General features: G+C 42.8%; 1 protein-coding gene and 1 long non-coding RNA gene across 4 annotated transcripts in view; one reads left to right on the forward strand and one right to left on the reverse strand.

Moving 5' to 3' along the window:
• Positions 1-14,330, reverse strand: part of CTCF (CCCTC-binding factor) — a 48,955-nt gene extending 34,625 nt beyond the window's left edge. For 2 of the 3 annotated variants that reach the window (XM_035024976.1, XM_035024974.1), the window contains exons 1-3: positions 14,134-14,330; positions 9,213-9,324; positions 7,840-7,952 (exon numbers count right to left, since the gene is read on the reverse strand). The gene's annotated coding sequence lies outside the window, so the exon portion shown is untranslated. The remainder of the gene's footprint in view (positions 1-7,839; positions 7,953-9,212; positions 9,325-14,133) is intronic. The other variant, XM_035024975.1, reaches the window with a different exon arrangement.
• Positions 13,177-16,816, forward strand: LOC118023668. Its single transcript, XR_004682872.1, has 2 exons — positions 13,177-13,583; positions 15,460-16,816. It is a non-coding gene; the product is annotated as an uncharacterized LOC118023668 (long non-coding RNA).
• The last annotated feature ends 788 nt before the right edge of the window (positions 16,817-17,604 follow it).

Below are 17,604 nucleotides of genomic sequence, written 5' to 3' on the forward strand. Positions count from 1 at the left end.
AGCTTAAATCCAACAATGTACCCATACTAAAAGTATAATAATGATAATAAGTGGCAATATGAGGTCTCTGAACAAAGATCAAGTAATAGTTATATTGAAAAAAAGAAGCAAGATATTCTTAGTGAGTCAATAGTGTAGTAGCATGAAGTATGGATAATAGCTAAAGTGCTATTCAATAGAACAGAAGAAATCTGAAAAACAGAAAAAGGATATACATGTATAGGACCAGTGATACAGAAGTTTAAACAATGGAAGAAACTTTAAACTAATATTAGTTTATGAAAACAAGTAATTTGTCAATTTGGTTACTCCTTAAAAATATGGGAACAAATACAGGAAAGGAGATAAAGGCAAGAGCTTAACCAAGAGATGGGGGTGGGGAGGCGGGGGGAGGAATTATGTATTTATAAATACCCAAAAGACATGACAAGGAGAGAAAGAGCAAAGACCTTGTCTGACAAGGGGCCAGAAAGGAAAAAAATATATAAGATAATATATTATTTTATAGTCTCAACATATATTCACAACAAAAAATTTTAAGTAGGAGTAGAAAGTTAAAGATACAAATAAAAGAGAGACACGAGAAGTAGTGAAAGTAATTAGGGTACCCTCTATTATTATAGAATAGTTACATACATACCTCTGTGAATGTAAAATATTTTGTACCTGCTCTATGATACATGATCATGACCATGCCATGCCAGAGTTGTTATACCAGAGTTCATAAAGAAATAGAAGTAGTGGGCTGAAATAATTTTTAACTTTCAATGGTCCAACTGGACAATACTCAAATAGGTGCTAACCAACACTGACCTCCAACGATGGTTTGTTCTTATCACAGAGAAACTACGGAAGGATTCCGAAGAAGTCCTGAGTTATAAGGAAAGAAGTAAAGAAGCTCAAATCCGAGCAGTGCTAGTACTGGATACCAAGCTTTAATATTAGTGACAGTCAGGGTCTAATAGTGCATTGTACACATGGACAACCTTTAAAGTTGGTGACAATGTTAAAAAAAATTCTGACACATACTAAAAACCTAACTTGTGCCAGTGCACAGGCATAATATACTCGAGTAGTAACAATGTATAGTCTTCACACTGGTTTTTCTATAGATATACACGGATTTATAATTCTGTCAAAAGAGATCTAAAAAACTGAATATCTAATAATTAGCTACAGAACCAAATGCAGTAGGATATTCTGTGAAACCCAGAGACTATTCAGAAACAGTATGGGGAAGAATAAAAAAACGTAGAAGCACCTGTCCTACATCTATAATCTCAGGAAAATCACTTTGCCTCTTAGGTTTCTTTTCTGTCAAATGAAGAGACTGCCAGATGACTTAAAATTTCATCTGGGTTTAACATCCTACACTTTTTTTTAGGTTATCAGTTAGATTCATCCTTGTAGGTAAGAAGGGAACAAGTACAAGTACCCTTACTTCCCAGCTAAAAAAGTCAGACAAGAAATTTTAACAAGTGCATACAACAAAGTTGTACAAAAGGATGGAGCAAAAGGTAGTTACCTAGCTTCACAGTCCACTTGTCTGTAACCAAGAATCAGGAAGAAGTCTCTAAAATCTACTTAGATGAAGATGACTAATGCACACCACTCTACTAAGTGGCATTTACATCTGAAGTCCGGGAAATTTTGGGGGGGGGGAGGGGCAGAGGGAAAGGGAGTGAGAGAATCTTAAGTAGGTAGTACCATGCTCAGCAAGAGGCCCCATGCAGGGCTCGATCTCAGGACCCTGAGATCATGACCTGAGCCAAAATCAAGAGTCAGATGCTTAACTGACTGAGCCACCCAGGTACCCTTCAAGTCCAGGAAATTTAATGAGGAATCTTTGTGTCAGGCAAAAACACACAAACATTAGATATAATCTACAAGACTGGCTCTTTCCTCCCTCCATTAGGACATATTTTAAGCTAGAAAGGCTGCTCAAAGTCAAGGTATAATCACTATTTGTATACCCGCCCCCCACTCCCCCCGCACACAGAACAACGAGACATCTGCTCTTCAAAAGCCCTTACCAATCCAGGACATTTTAGGACTCTATTTGCCACCTTTCTTGTTGGGGAGGCATCTACCCTCCTTCAAAATAAGAAACAGGGGATTTAATTTTAGGGTGAAAAATGCTTAAAGCCATAGCTATATACTTGATACAATAACTGACTTAACCATTAGCTAAGATGCACATTTATCTGAAAGTCAATCAGTAAATATCTACTACTGAGAACAGTCAAGAACAGAATCAAAAAAGGATTCTGAACAGTTATGACATCTCAAAATCTATGCACTCAAATGTACAATTAACTTGGCTCTTAACTCAAAGTCCATTTACTCTTGTATTAAAAATAATTCAAACAATGGGGAAGAGAAGAGATGAAGTATTAGAGGCAAGAAGCTAGAGCCAAAACCAAGAGACTTATCCCCAAAGGAACAGATTAGAAAACTTAACAATCAGCAATAAGGAAGTACATTCCTAGTAATTTGAAATAACACAGGGTATCTAATGGGGAAAATGTTCATTAACATATAACATGAAGAAAGATTACAAAAGAGGATGCAAGACAGGATTCCAACTTAATTTAACAAAATGAAACAAATAAAACTATACAAATAGCATTTTTGGTGAGATCCCCTACCTTAAGTCAGGCAGGTATTACATCTCTCCTGGACCGATGCAATGGCCTCTCAACTAGTTTTCCTGCTTCCCCTCTTGCTTCCTTACCACCATTTTTCACACAGTGGACAAAGATTTCTAAGATGGAAATTTATTATCAGCAAGGAGACTTCAATTCTGAAACCTCCCCTGTGAAAACTTGTAAGCTTAAGCCTACACTCTTTCACCTGGACTACAGGGTCCTCTAAGGTCCTATCAGCAGAGCTGCATCCAGCCCCATACACTCTTTCATAACTGCTTTCAGTGGCCAGAACTTCCTAGGCTTCTCTCCTCCTGCCTCTGGGCCTTTGTGCATGCCATTCCCTCTTCTGGGAATATACAAGCAATTAAACTTCTATGAAGTCATCCTATAAATACACTAGTGCAAGTACCCAAAGAGATATATGCAAGGATATCTACTAGAACATCTTTCCCTAACAGCAAGACTGAAAACAACTCAAATGTCCAGAGCTATGTATATAGTATGCTACCATCTGTGTTTTCTTAAAAGGATACACAAAACACATATGTTTATGAATGCACAGAATTTTCTCTGGAAGGATATATGAAAAATTAGTATTTATTACCTCTCAGGAAGAAAACTGAGGGATCAGAGGTGGGAAGAAGTTATTACTTTCCACTACACATTTTGTACTGTTTGAAATATTCCCATGTTTTTATTTAATGTAGTAGTTACAAAATACTTATATAGCACAATTACATTTTGTCTTTGAAACTGTATTATATGGGGGCGCCTGGGTGGTTCAGTCGGTTAAGTGTCTGACTCTTGATTTCAGCTCAGGTCATGATCTCAGAGTTGTGAGACTGAGCCCTGCATCGGGCTCTGTGCTGGGTATGGAGCCTGCTTAAGATTCTTTCTCCCGGGCGCCTGGGTGGCTCAGTTGGTTGAGCAACTGCCTTCAGCTCAGGTCATGATCCTGGAGTCCCGGGATTGAGTCCCACATCAGGCTCCCTGCTCAGCAGGGAGTCTGCTTCTCCTTCTGACCCTCCCCCCTCTCATGTGCTCTCTCTCTCCTCTCATCCTCTCTCTCAAATAAATAAATAAAATCTTAAAAAAAAAAAAAAAGATTCTCTCTCCCTCCCCCTCACCTTCTCTAAAAACAAAAACAAAAACAAAACAAAACACCAAACTGTTAATAGTGTTTATCTCTGTGGAAAGAAAACTAAAAAGAGTTCTTTAGATTTTAGTATAGTTCCACAACTATTAGACTCTTCCAAAGAATGAAACTAAACATTATTCAGATGATACAAAAAAAGTTTAAGACCAAATATAAGTGAGGAGAGTTCTAAGAATTGCCTCTGCAACCTCAATTCCTCCTAACACTTGGGCAGATACATGGCTGCCCGGCCCCTCCCTCCTGCCTACATTTCTGCAACAGTGTTCTGGCAAGGTTTTGAATCCACTCAGGAAGTCTAGACTTTACTGCCGGAATAAACTAGACAAAAATTCCTTTTATTATTTCATTATATTTATCAGAAAGCTTCAGTACTATTTCCTACTGTATTGGATTCCTTTTCCCTTTAAAAATTATATAATACATGAGACGCCTGGGTGGCTCAGTCCATTAAGCGTCTGCCTTCAGCTCAGGTCATGATCCCAGGATCCTGGGATCGAGTCCCACATGGGGCTCCTCGCTCAGCAGGGAGCCTGCTTCTCCCTCTGCCTGCTGCTCCCCCTGCTTGTGCTTGCTCTCCCTCATTCTCTCTCGACAAATAAATAAAATCTTTAAAAAAAAATTATATATGTAAATACGAGAAAACTCAGATAACCAAGAATATACATCTATAGGTTTTATTTTATTTTATTTTTTTAAAGATTCCATTTATCAGGGCGCCTGAGTGGCTCAGTCGTTAAGTGTCTGCCTTCGGCTCAGGTCGTGATCCTAGGGTCCTGGGATCGAGCCCCGCGTCGGGCTCCCTGCTCAGAGGGAGGCCTGCTTCTCCCTCTCCCACTCCCCCTGCTTGTGTTCCCTCTCTCGCTGTGTCTCTGTCAAATAAAAAAAAAAAAAAAAAGATTCCATTTATCTATTTGTCGGAGAGAGGCGGCACAAGCAGGGGGAGTAGCAGGCAGAGGGAGAAGCAGGCTCCCAGCTGAGCAGGGAGCCCAATGAGGGGCTCAAACCCAAGACCCTGGGATCAAGACCTGAGCCGAAGGCAGACACCTAACTGACTGAGCCACCCTGGCATCCCTATATTATTTTTTTAAAGATCTTATATGTTTATTTGAGAGAGTGAGAGCGAGAGAGAGCATCAGCAGGGGGAGGGGCAGAGGGAGAAGCAGACTTCCCACTGAGCAGGGAGCCGGAAATGGGGTTCGATCCCAGAACCCTGGGATCATGACCTGAGCTAAAGGCAGACGCTTAACAGACTGAGCCACCCTGGCACCCCTATAGGTTTTTTGTTTTTTAAGATTTTATTTATTCATTTTTGAGACACAGAGAGAGAGAGAGAGCATGAGCAGGGGGAGAGGCAGAGGGAGAAGCAGGCTCCCCGCTTAGCCAGGAGCCCGATGTGGGGCTCGATCCCAGGGCCCTGGGATCATGACCTGAGCCGAAGGCAGACGTTTAACCATCTGAGCCACCCAGGCATCCCCCATAGGTTTTATATACACATTCTGGTTTATATCCACAGTCCCCTCCTTATACACACACACGTATCTGTGCATACTATTTGATAATCTCCTTTATATAATACATCTCGAATCTCTACCTTTCAGTATGTTACTATACATAATACAATAGTTGCATGACATCCTATTATACAGATATTCATAATTTAATCACTCCATTTTTGAATATGGTCATTCCCAAATTCTGGTAATTCTACTTTATTTAAAACAAAAAACAAAACAAAAAAAAACCCCAGAAAAATTTATTTGTGCTACAAGATGTTATACAAACTATAAAAAACCAGGAAGTTACCCCAGACCTAGCCACCCTTGAACTATTAGTTTTTTAATTTATTTTGACCAGTGTTTTGATGTCTGTTTAGTCTTTTTCCTAGGCATTCATTCATTCAATTACTGAGTTCTTTTTTTTTTTTTTTTAAGATTTTATTTATTTATTTGACAGAGAGCACAAGCAGGGGGAGTGATAGGGAGAGGGAGAAACAGGCTCCCGCTGAGCAGGGAGCCCAACGTAGGACTTGATCCCAGGACTGAGATCATGACCTGAGCTGAAGGCAGATGCTCAACCAAATGAGCCACCCAGGCGCCCCTACTCACTGAGTTCTTGCTATGTGCCAGGTTTTTGGTTTTTTACTTTTATTCCATAACTATTTTTTTGTATTATAATAAAAAAAAAACAACAAAAAAAACTTCATAAGTATTTTGCTGGTTAATAGTATCCCCAATCAATTTCTTTTTGTGGTTGTCAAACATCACTCCCAACATGGGTGTGCCCCTGTTTACTTATCCATTTCTCTATTGCTCAACAGATTTTGATTAATGTAATTTTCTCATCCACAAAGTCCCAATTTACTTGGTTCACATAATTTTTGTACAGTCTGGTAGTCATCACTGTAGCTTAATTCAAAATATATACACAATGACCAACTTTTTTTTTTTTTTTTAAGATTTTATTTATTTATTTGACAGAGAGAGACACAGCGAGAGAGGGAACACAAGCAGGGGGAGTGGGAGAAGCAGGCTTCCCAGAGAGCAGGGAGCCCAATGCGGGGCTCAATCCCAGGACCCTGGGATCATGACCTGAGTCGAAGGTAGACGCTTAATGACTAAGCCACCCAGGCACCCCTACAATGACCAACTGTTCTAAAGTCTAAAGATTATCACTTTACTTCTACATAGCACATTATAGTGTTACAAATATATATATTTCCCCCCAACAATACATTTAACTGCCATAAGCCTGTCATTTTACCAATGAGAAAAGGAAGGCACACGGAAGTCACCCCTAATGGACTTGCCCAAGGCCCTACAGCTATTCAGCTGCACTGACTAAACCTTGGTGCCCTAATAGGATTAAAATCAAATTTTATGCTCCTTTTGAATTTCCTCATACACCTACAGCAGGGTTTCTCCTCCAGAAAGCCTTTCTCAACATCTTTCACCAACTCCTGTAACTGACTATCCTCCCTGCATCCAAAACACACTTTTATCGGAGCACAAATAACAATTACTGATTCCTTGCCCCATACTCAAGACCCTCTGGAAAACAATCTTTTTCTTATTCATCTTCAAATACCCAGTACCTAATGTAGTACCTGACACAAAGTAGAAAGGCAAGTGTTCAAAGAATGGAATGAACACATTACAAGTGTTCAATAAATACTGTAAATATTTAGAGCACATCTAAACATCTGGTTGATCCAATTCAAATATGTTTCAGAGAAAGTCACACTCCATTGTGTCTGGAACAAATCAGGTTCAAATATAAAACTTGTATTCAAAGAATAGATATTATCAATATAGAAAATATAATTCTTAAGTGCCACTTATATTAAGAGCAATAAACTAGTAACAATACTTAGTAATTCTAAAACACACAAAACAGTTTAGATGCTTCTGAATAATTGTCTTAGGAGTCACAAGGTCTACCAGCTTAAGACTTAGCCATTTTATTATGACACTGATTACATAACAACTTGAATGGGGGAGATAACAAAATCAGTATAAACTGTTAATTATACTCGAGTTAATGTGACATTTGCTTTCAAAATTCTCTTCTGTAGAATTTGCAATTTTAGATCTGATTTTGCTCATTGCTTTATTTAAAAATTATAATTCTTAGGTCATTGGAATGGTCTTAATATTTCTGACTTGGTCCAGCCATCCAGAAACTCCCTACCAATCTGTGCAGAGCTCTTGTGCATGTTGAACATGTGCAAGAACATGCATGCAAGCTAACAAGAACCATTTAATACAATTTAACATCTATATTCCACAGTAGGATACTACAGGGAACAAAGTAAGAAGCTGGATGGTAGAGCTGTTCTATAGCTCAAAAGTACTGCTTCTCGAATACTAAAGTAAAAGTATTTCCACTATAGTACCTATACAAAAAGCAATTCTTATTCCCAGGTACTTATGACCCACTTTGTTGAAAACCTGTGTTATCTTAGACAGTCATACAGAGTTCCCATTCTGATGCTAAAATATGTATTTGTTTTAAAGTAAAAATTTAAAAATTACTTACCAGTCAAATTACTTAACTCACCGCCCCCTCAATGAGCACAATTGAAGCTCCAAGAAGATGGGTCATGTTTATCTTGTGACTTCAAGTACCCCGGAATCATACCACTTTGTACCCTAAGGGTATTCATATCCCAGTTTGAGAAACAGGGATCTAAACAATTAAATAGCCATAACACTTAAAAGTGACCAACATGTTCCTATAATCCCATTCCCCAAACTCTTATGGCTAGTTTTCTCAACAGCTTTTCAAATCAGTATTGTTTTTCTTTTCAGCACTCATTAATATGTACTCTGTGTCAACACTCCTAAAAAAAACCCTGCAAGGTACAAATTATTTCTGCAGTGACAGAATAATAGCCCATAGACCTTGTCCTTCCCATCTATCAATGTACCAAGCTGCCCATGGAAAACAGAGATGTGAAGAATAGTAGAGCTTTCACTCCTGTTCCCTTCCTCCTCTCTATTTGCTCCAGGCCCAGCTTTTAAGAAAAATCTTAGTAGTCATCACTTAGATGATTCATTCACACAAGCTTATCTAATGTCAGCATTTCTAATTCCCACCTCTCTTTTGCCGTTACAAAAGTGCAATTAAACTATTTTCACATTTTTAAAACATTTTCACATTTTCTAGGGGATAAGAAAGATGTGCTTTCTGATAGCCTGAGAAGAGATAATTTTCCTACTCAGAAACCTACTTTGTTGTTTATGAGATTCCAAAGACTAGTAGATCTCAACATTTATAAGGCCTGTTTCAAGTTCCCTATGATGTCCATTATATTTTATAACAGACATTGTAGGCTACAGTAAATTTTAAGTGACACTTTAAAATGTTTTTAAAAGTTATTCGTAATGACTATAACTGATGGAAAAATGGGTTATCAGCTAGGCTAACTCAAGTTAGCTAAGACAACTTTTATCTAAGATGTTTCCCCAAGAACAGGATTCCATCAAAATTTCAAATTGCCCTAGGCCGTGGACTTTTGAGGTCATTTGCCAATAGTTAAAAAATATATTCCAACGGTTTCTGCAGAAAAACAACCATTTCCTGGGGTCTTTCTACATACACACTCAGAATGGTACTTAATGCTTTACACACATTCTCATCAACTTGGAGAACAGCCTCTGTTAACTGGTGTTGTTCTCTCACAAATGGGGACCGTAGGAGTAGAAAGGTTAAGTAACTTGCTCAGTGTCACCCAGCTAGCATATGGCAGTACAGTTCCAAACCAAGGACTCGAACTATAAAACCGGTATGCCCTCAATCACCCACTGTCCTGCATCTCCTATTCCCAAGAACAATATAGCAAATCCTCCAACCCCAGAAAGGATTTACTACTCCCATTTTCAAGACCAAGAAATGGAAAGAGCATTTACCTCTCCGTGACTGCAAAGTCAGTTTGAGGAGGGAAAACAGAACTCTCAAGCCCCTGGTTAGCAATCTGTCCACTAGTGCATCTTGTTCTTTGGCTCCAGATCTGTGATCATTCTAAAACAGAAACACAAATAGTTTTATGAATACCAAATATACACAAATGCACATATAATATGAAAAGCAAAATGAGGGCAAGATGAAAACTGATAAAATTGTCAAAAAACAATATACTTGTTAACAGGTGACATTACTAAATGAGGCATTCCATAAATTCTATCAAGCCAATAAAACACTCACACTTATTTTTTAGACATTTGCTTAATATATAAAGGATCTGTAATTATCAAAACAGTACCCCAGTGGGGTGCCTGGCTGGTTCAGTTGGTGGAGCACGTGACTCTTGATCTCAGGGTTCTGGGTTTGAGCCCCAAGTTGGGTATAGAGAGTATTTAAAAAAAAAAAAAATCAAATCTTAAAAAAAAAAGTACACCATTACGATCTTGCAAGCAAATAATGGCCTATGTATGTAGTATATTCAAGCTGACAAAAAATTAATTCTTATAGATATAGTAGTAGTCCTTTAACAGTATCATTTCCTTATATTCAGCAAGTACTGGCTTTACTGATTAAGGTAGTTTATACCACAAGACTGTATTTTTCAGTTTAATAAGATAACTATGGAGAGAGCTTTCACTGACTTGAAATTCCTAGAAGCATAGCAATGAAATACTTTGTTAGCTGACATTTTCCTCCTTAAATTACAAATAAATTAACTGTCAAGCTTCAAGCTTCAGGCAACAGTAGAGTGGAACTTATTAGGAAGGAAGGAAGGAAGGAAGGAAGGAAGGAAGGAAGGAAGGAAGGAAGGAAAACTCACAAGTGAAATTAAAGTGCTAAAATTGAGGGTGCCTGGGTGGCTCAGTTGGTTAAGCGACTGCCTTCGGCTCAGGTCACGATCCTGGAGTCCAGGAATCGAGTCCCGCATCGGGCTCCCTGCTCGTTGGGGAGCCTGCTTCTCCCTCTGACCCTCCCCCCTCTCATGTGCTCTCTGTCTCTCTCATTCTGTCTCAAATAAATAAAATCTTTAAAAAAAAAAAAAAATTGAGTTAAGAGTTTCCAAACAGGGGCAGCTGGGTGGCTCAGTCGTTAAGCGTCTGCCTTCAGCTCAGGTCATGATCCCAGGGTCCTGAGATCGAGCCCAGCATCGGGCTCCCTGCTCCGCGGGAAGCCTGCTTCTCCCTCTCCCACTCCCCCTACTTGTGTTCCTGCTCTCACTATCTCTCTCTGTGAAATAAATAAATAAAATCTTTAAAAAAAAAAAAGTTTCCGAAAAATCTCGCATATCAGGTAAAACTAGGAAGGAATTCATCTCATAATTAACTAAAGCCCATAAAATCAAGCTGATAAAATATTTTCTTAGATGAAGCTAAAGAAGTCTTCTCTGCTAAGAGGCAATTTACAACTTGAATTGAGGATTAGTATATCTAGTCCAAGAAACACTTTTTTTTTTTTTAAGATTTTATTTATTTGACAGAGAGAGACACAGAGAGAGAGGGAACACAAGCAGGGGGAGTGGGAGAGGGAGAAGCAGAATCCCTGCTGAGCAGGGAGCCCAATGCAGGGCTCGATCCCAGGACCCTGGGATCCTGACCTGAGCCGAAGGCAGACACTTTAATGACTGAGCCACTCAGGCACCCCAAGAAACACTTTTGTATTGGAGTCCATATATTGTTACTAGCAGGTCTCAAAGGAGATGAGATTTTATGTACCTCAACATTCTAAGGGTGAATAAAAATGAAGATCAAGTATGGAAAAATCACTATTCTTGGTATATATATTAGCAGTCTATACGCATTGTTCCATCTTTGCACTCAAATACTAATCACTAAGAAAATGCACAAAGATACTGCCAGAGAAGATTTGAAGATAGTGACTAGATAAAGTTTAGGGATGTTTAGAAAAACAAATATGGTATGCCAAATACCACACATCCAATTGCAAACCAGGGTCTTCAAGATTACACATTATTTGCCATTATTGTTCTTTCCAAAGCGGTATGCTCTTTCTCGAAGTATTAAATTATGACAAATTTTAGTTGTTTGAAGAAGGACATGATTTCTAGCAAAAGAGCTGAAGTCATCTGGGACCAAGACAGGTAAATAGGGTAGATAGATGATCAACTAAATTTCTGGTCTTAAAAAATGAAATGGAGGCTATAAAATGGATGATGGGGAGTGAATTTGATGCCAGCAGCATCCCTAAAGCAAAACAAAACAAAACAAAACAGAAAGTCTCTAGAGGAGACTTTTTGCCAGCAGGCACCACTGTGCAAGGCTCTGCCACAGGACTCCTCCGTGAGGCCCTAGTCAGCCACAGGTGGCCTCTGTACTCCCAAAGACCTCCCTCATTTTGTGTGTTGTTTAAAGCAAAATCCTAAAGCTCTTAGAATTGGAATGCTATCTTATTCTAAGAATGACTTTTACAACTTCTAAATTTTCTTACGTTGGTTGAATAGATCCCTAAGGATGACTTTTACAATTCCTCTTGAATAAGCAGTATTTTCTTAAGTGGGCAAACATTCCTGTTGTAATCTTTCTCATGTTACTCATTTAAGTAATAAGTTCCTTTGTGTAACCTTATATCCTCAATTTATTCTCTGTAGATTTCATTTTCCAATAAAGTATGAATCCTGGCATACAGGAAATCTCAAAGAATAGCAACTCTGTAGACAAAGTCTATACCATTAAAACAGCATAAATGATATGAAAGACTAAGAAGATGATGACTGCAGAGGGCAGAACTGTATGAAGAAACAAAACATGGTCTGTGGAGCACAACACTAACCAGGGAAAACAAGCTTTGCTCCTGGATCAATTACAGATCTTCTGGATTTTAATCTTTAACCCGAATAGAGCTTATTTTTATAAGTAAAACAGACTACCTGCCATCTACAATGTCAAAAGGAAAATAAAACCAAAAATCTCAAGAAATGCAAAAAATTACACAAATGGATTAATTTATTAGACAATTAAGCATAGTTCTGTTCTCAAATCTAACACTTCATCAACACTACTGCATTTGTTAGTGCAATTTTACTTTTACCAGAGAGCAGGGGGAGAAGGAATGTTTTGCAGGGTTAAAAAAAAAAGAGATGCTGAAAGACTCTCCTATAGAGGCAGATTCCTGCAAAATCCTACAGATTGAGATTACACACAGCAGACCCGACAACTTTGCTTAGCACCAGGCTGTTTTAATTTCCTCATACGCTTAACATAGCTTTTCTTAAAAAAAAAAAAAAAAGTTAATCAAAACCTTCCTCTCTCCAAAGCAACCCAAGCTGACACATCAACTACTGCACGATACTGTATTAAAGTACTAGAACATTTCAGGAACATAAGAGAGAAAACTATGGCAATCCAACAGGAAGCTTTTTAATCATTCAAGAAGACAATTAAGGACAATAAATTTAATATACATGCCCTGTTTAACTTCTTTTACCGCCTATAGGGGACGTAGATTTTTACCTTTCCTAGTTGATTTAAACTCAAAGCATGAAGACTACGTATGCGAATGTTTACTTAATGCTGCACTCTGGGCTACAGGAAGTCAGCTACTAAAGAGTAGTTACATTAGGCGTAGATATTTATAAACCAACTGCAACTAGTGACCCAGGATTCAATTACAACATCAACCCTCATATTTCAGCGTATGGGCAAATTACCAGTGGAGTCAAGAATAAATTCATTCTGCCCTACTGACGCTTTAGATCGGGTTGCACAATCCCGGGGCAGAACTGCCTTCGTCTAGCCCTAAAGCATCAAGTACTAAATACTGTACTAAGTTAGCTCGGGACATTTTAAAGCGGGAAGGAAACTCAAGGGTCGCCTGAACCAATTTAGCCAGCCCATAATCCCGAATTCAGGAATGTGTCACGTCACTTGAGATCAGAACGAAATTAAGTTTTGATCCCTTTGAGATCTCTTAGCGCACAAAGTCAGGCTATCACTACAAGGGGAGTCCGACCCTGGCTGTAGAAAAACTACTTGGTGCGGAACTCGAGTCTCTTCCGCCCACCGTGGGGGACCGCACCGGTCAGGTCCAGCGAGGAGCCCCGCCGTGAGTTTGGGGGCGCAGCCGGGCCCGGCGGGGGCGGCGAGCGCGCGTCCCCCCGCCCGCTCAGGCAGCGTCGAGGCGCGAGCAGCTCAGCCAGCCTTGCAGAGGGAGCTCTCGGCAGCTCTGGGGTCCCTCTGCTCGCAGCCGCAGCAGCGCCGCCTGCGCCACTCGGCGGAGACGGAGACCAGCGGCGGCGGCGCACAGACTGGGAGCGACCGCTGAGCAGCCGACCGGCAGGGGTATGCTCGCAAAGCGGCCGGGTAGGTTCCGGGGACCGGGCAAGCTGGAGGAGGGGCAGCCCGAGAGGCGTCGGCCAGGGCCCGACACCCATACTACACGGAAACCGGGCTGCGCGCGCGGCAGCAGTGGGTCCGGACCCTACAGCAAGGCGGGCGCGGGAGCCGGGACACAGAGATCGCCTTTCGGCTGCGGCCACCCGCCGCGGGAGGGGCGGAGGGCAGAGGGCGGGCCGCGGCCGGGCAATCAGTCGGGCCAAGAGCCGGCCTCGAGGGCAGAGACAAAGGAAGGAAAATGGAGTCGCCGGCGCGCGGGCCTCTGTTGCCGCCGCCGCCGCCGGAGGCCTAGGGCGCCGCCAGGAGGGAGGCCTAGCGGGAGGGTGTGGGGGGGGCGGCCGGGCCGCGGCGGCGACGGGCAATGGCGGCGGCCGCGCCGCAGCAGGGACGGTAGAGGGAGACAAACACCCCCCGGCGGCGGCGCTGGCGCCGGGCTGCAGCCAGCGCCGACCGGAGCGGCCCCATCGTGACACCTAGAGGCGGCCCGCGAAACCTCCTCCACCCCGGGCCCCCTTACCTCCGCGCCACACCCCCTGCAGCGCCCGCTCCGCCGCCGCTCCACCGCTCCGGCCACCCGGCGTCCCCGGCCAGCTCCGCGCACCCGCACGGGCTACCGCCACCGCCGCTGCCGCCAAAGAAGCAGCTCCGCGCACGGTTTAATCGCTCCACAGGCTCGGGCACAAAATGGCGGCGGCGCGGTGCAGTGCGCCTGCGTCGGCGCTGCCGGGGCCGCGGGTGCTGATAAGGGAAGGGACGGGTGGGGGGGCCGGCCGGGCGACGAGTGGAGGGCGGGGGAGGAAAGGTGAGGGGAGGGGTTGGCGCAGGGCAGCATGGGAGGCGGCCCCGGGCGCCAACTTTCAAAAACGGGCGCGATGGCGTCACGGGACGCGCCGCGAGTCGCGTCACGCCGCACGCGCCCTCCCGCGCCCTCGCCCGGTCGCGCGTGGGCTCTGCGGGCGCCGCGACGTCCGGGCTCCCGCTGGGTGGGGCTTCCTGGGCGGAGGCCGCCGCCTCTGGGCTGTACAGGATCCCAGGCTTGTTTGACCTGGTTCTCTAGCCGCAGTCTCCCGCCCTGAACCCGTAAAGGGGGGGTTGGGGGTGGGAGGGAGGGTGTTTGGAGGAAGCGCGCGCCGGGCTAGTTGGTGGAGCAGAGGCGGTTCTTGGGCCGGGCCCCGCCCAAGTCTCCGCCCAAGTCTCCGCCCTAGCCGGGCCGGACCCTCCCTCCCAGCTCCCCACCGCTGCCAGCCACGGTGTTAAGGCCGGGCTGGTCCCCATACACTCCCAGCTCCTCAGAACTGTACAGCGCCCGCGAGAGAGAGCGAGAAGGGCTGTCCTTGCCCAGTGGCTTTTGAGGGATCTCTCCGCCTCCTAAAACCGGGTGCAAGAGAAGGCATGGGCTTCCCCTTGGTGTCACCAGGCCACTTCAGCCAAGAAAGGCCAACGGAAGACCAGATTTGATGCTTTTACACGACCATACCGGTCTTTTGCCAAAAGAACTTTCTTATTTGGCGTGATTTAATGCTGTATTTTTATTTTTTTTTAAGATTTTATTTATTTATTTGAGACAGAGAGAATGAGAGAGAGAGAGAGAGAGAGAGAGAGCACATGAGAGGGGGGAGGGTCAGAGGGAGAAGCAGGCTCCCTGCCGAGCGGGACTCGATCCAGGGACTCCAGGATCATGACCTGAGCCGAAGGCAGTCGCTTAACCAACTGAGCCACCCAGGCGCCCAATGCTGTATTTTTAAACGTGCATTTCTTGTCTCTGCTCGAGAGTTAAGTTCTCTGTGGGCGGTGCCTTTCAGCCCTTCAGCCTTACAGTGCGGTCGTCCCTCCCCCTCCCCAGGAAGCACCTGCGGATTCTACCCAACCAGCGGTGAAGTTCACCGACCACAGACTGGAAGATGTTCTGGTGACCCAGAGAGGAGAGCCTTTGGTACTTAGGGGAATCTGACTCGGGACTGTACTGTGAACTCCCGTACCTTAGATGTCACGGACAACAAACGGACCCAGCATCAAGGAGACACTTTTTGCTCCATTCAGCTGATGGTTCTATTATGAGGATGCCAGTCCAATATTGACATTTTCTCGGGGTTTTGTTGAAAAAGGGAATCAGAAATCTAGATTTTTGTAATGTAAAATCTTCAGGTATTTAGGTGTTAGCAACTCAGGTGTTTTTAAACTGTATGAGCTGATTAAACCATATATATGTGTGTGGGCTATCACTTGGAGGAAAGAGTGAAGAGAAATTCCAAGGCCAGATCCTAGACACTCCAGCATTTAGAAATAGGATAATGGAGAAGGAAACTAAAAGGGGGCAGCCAGGAAGACAGAAAAAAGTCCACAAGCATGTTGAATTTGGAATCCATGGGCAGAGAAGGTTTCCGTAGGGGGGAGTGGTCAACTGTGTCTAATGCTGCTGAGAGGTCAACTTGGGCCAGAGACATGGCTTTTGGATTGGTCACCTTGGAATTCAATGGAGAATATCATTGGCAAATTTGGCTTGATTCATGTTGGTAAATCGAGACTTGAACCTCACTAGAATGGGTTGAGAATGAATGGAAAAGTAAGGAAATAGAGACAGCACACATAGGCAACATGAGAAGTTTTGCTGTGAAGGGAGCAAAGAAATTTAGGGATAACTGGAAAGATACCGGCTCAAGGGAGGAGATGTTTTAAAAAATGGTAGGGTTCTGGAGCATGTTTATGTGCCATTGGGAGTGATATAGGAGAGAGAAGGCTTGCTTGACCTATATAGGAGTGAAATCCATGAGAGGATATAAGGAAACTAGGAGGACTAACCTTGGATAGGAACAGGATGCTTCCATTGTGATAATGGGTAATAAAGGTGAAGATCAATGCAAATGCTGGTGAGGGTAGGGGGAGCAAGCGTACAACTTTCCTAGTAGGACTGCCTTGGCAGCATTGGGTACCCATTTGAAGTTTGTGATCATGAATTTAAAGTTAAACCAGTTGGCCTAGTATGTGTTTTTTTCCAGCAATATTCAGCTGCTTGGGTACAGACATGCAGGAAAGAGATAATTTGGTTTCTCAACACCAGGGCCCAAGTTTTCTGGTTCCTAATCTCAGGTACTTGCCTTATTAATCACTTAATATTCTAGAAATGTGTGAATATTTGAAAAATTTACATGTGACCCCTTTTTCTAGAAACCAAATGATTCCATTTGTCTCTTATGTATACCCGAGGACTCAAAAATAAAGGCAAACTTAGTGGAAATTACCAGATACCTCTGGAATATTTGCATCTTGCATTTTCTTCAGTCCTCCACCCCATACACCTCCTGGTATACCTGGAAACTATGTACTGGGAACAACAAGGCTGACTTGCGCTTAAAATCTTAGCTTCTTTTTCTCTCTAGCACCTTTAATAATCTGATTAATAAACTTTCTGTAAGACTTTACCTCAAACCATCTTCCTTATCTTTAAGAGTAAGCTATAAGAATGTTTTCTAAAGCTTTAATATGGGCAAATATAAGTCAATGTATTTAGATGGAAAAAACTTCAACTATATTTAAAATGATATTTACAGCTGCTATGGCCTGAATATTTGTGTCCCTCTCAAAATTCATATTTGAAATCCTAACGCTCAATATTAGTAGGTGGGGCCTTTAGGAGGTACCTAAGTCATGAGGGTGGAACCCTCATAAATTGAATAAATGCCTTGTAAAAGAGGCTTAATAGAGATCCCTAGTCCCTTCCACCATGTTAAGGACACAACCAGAAGGCAACGGCTATGAACCAAGAAGAGGGCCTTCATCAGAATGCAATCATGTTGGTACCTTGATCTTGGACTACCCAGCCTCCAGAACTGTGAGCAATAAATTTGTTGTTATAAGCCACCCAGCCAGTGGTATTTTGTTATAGCAGCCTGAGACAACTATATTTATAACAACTATTATCAAGGGCGCCTCGTTGGCTCAGTTAGTAGAGCGTGTGACTCTTGATCTCAGGGTTGTAAGCTGGAGCCCC

Source organism: Mirounga leonina, unplaced genomic scaffold, assembly GCF_011800145.1.
Source record: "Mirounga leonina isolate KUSES-001 unplaced genomic scaffold, KU_Mleo_1.0 Mir_180, whole genome shotgun sequence".
Lineage (NCBI taxonomy): Eukaryota > Metazoa > Chordata > Mammalia > Carnivora > Phocidae > Mirounga > Mirounga leonina.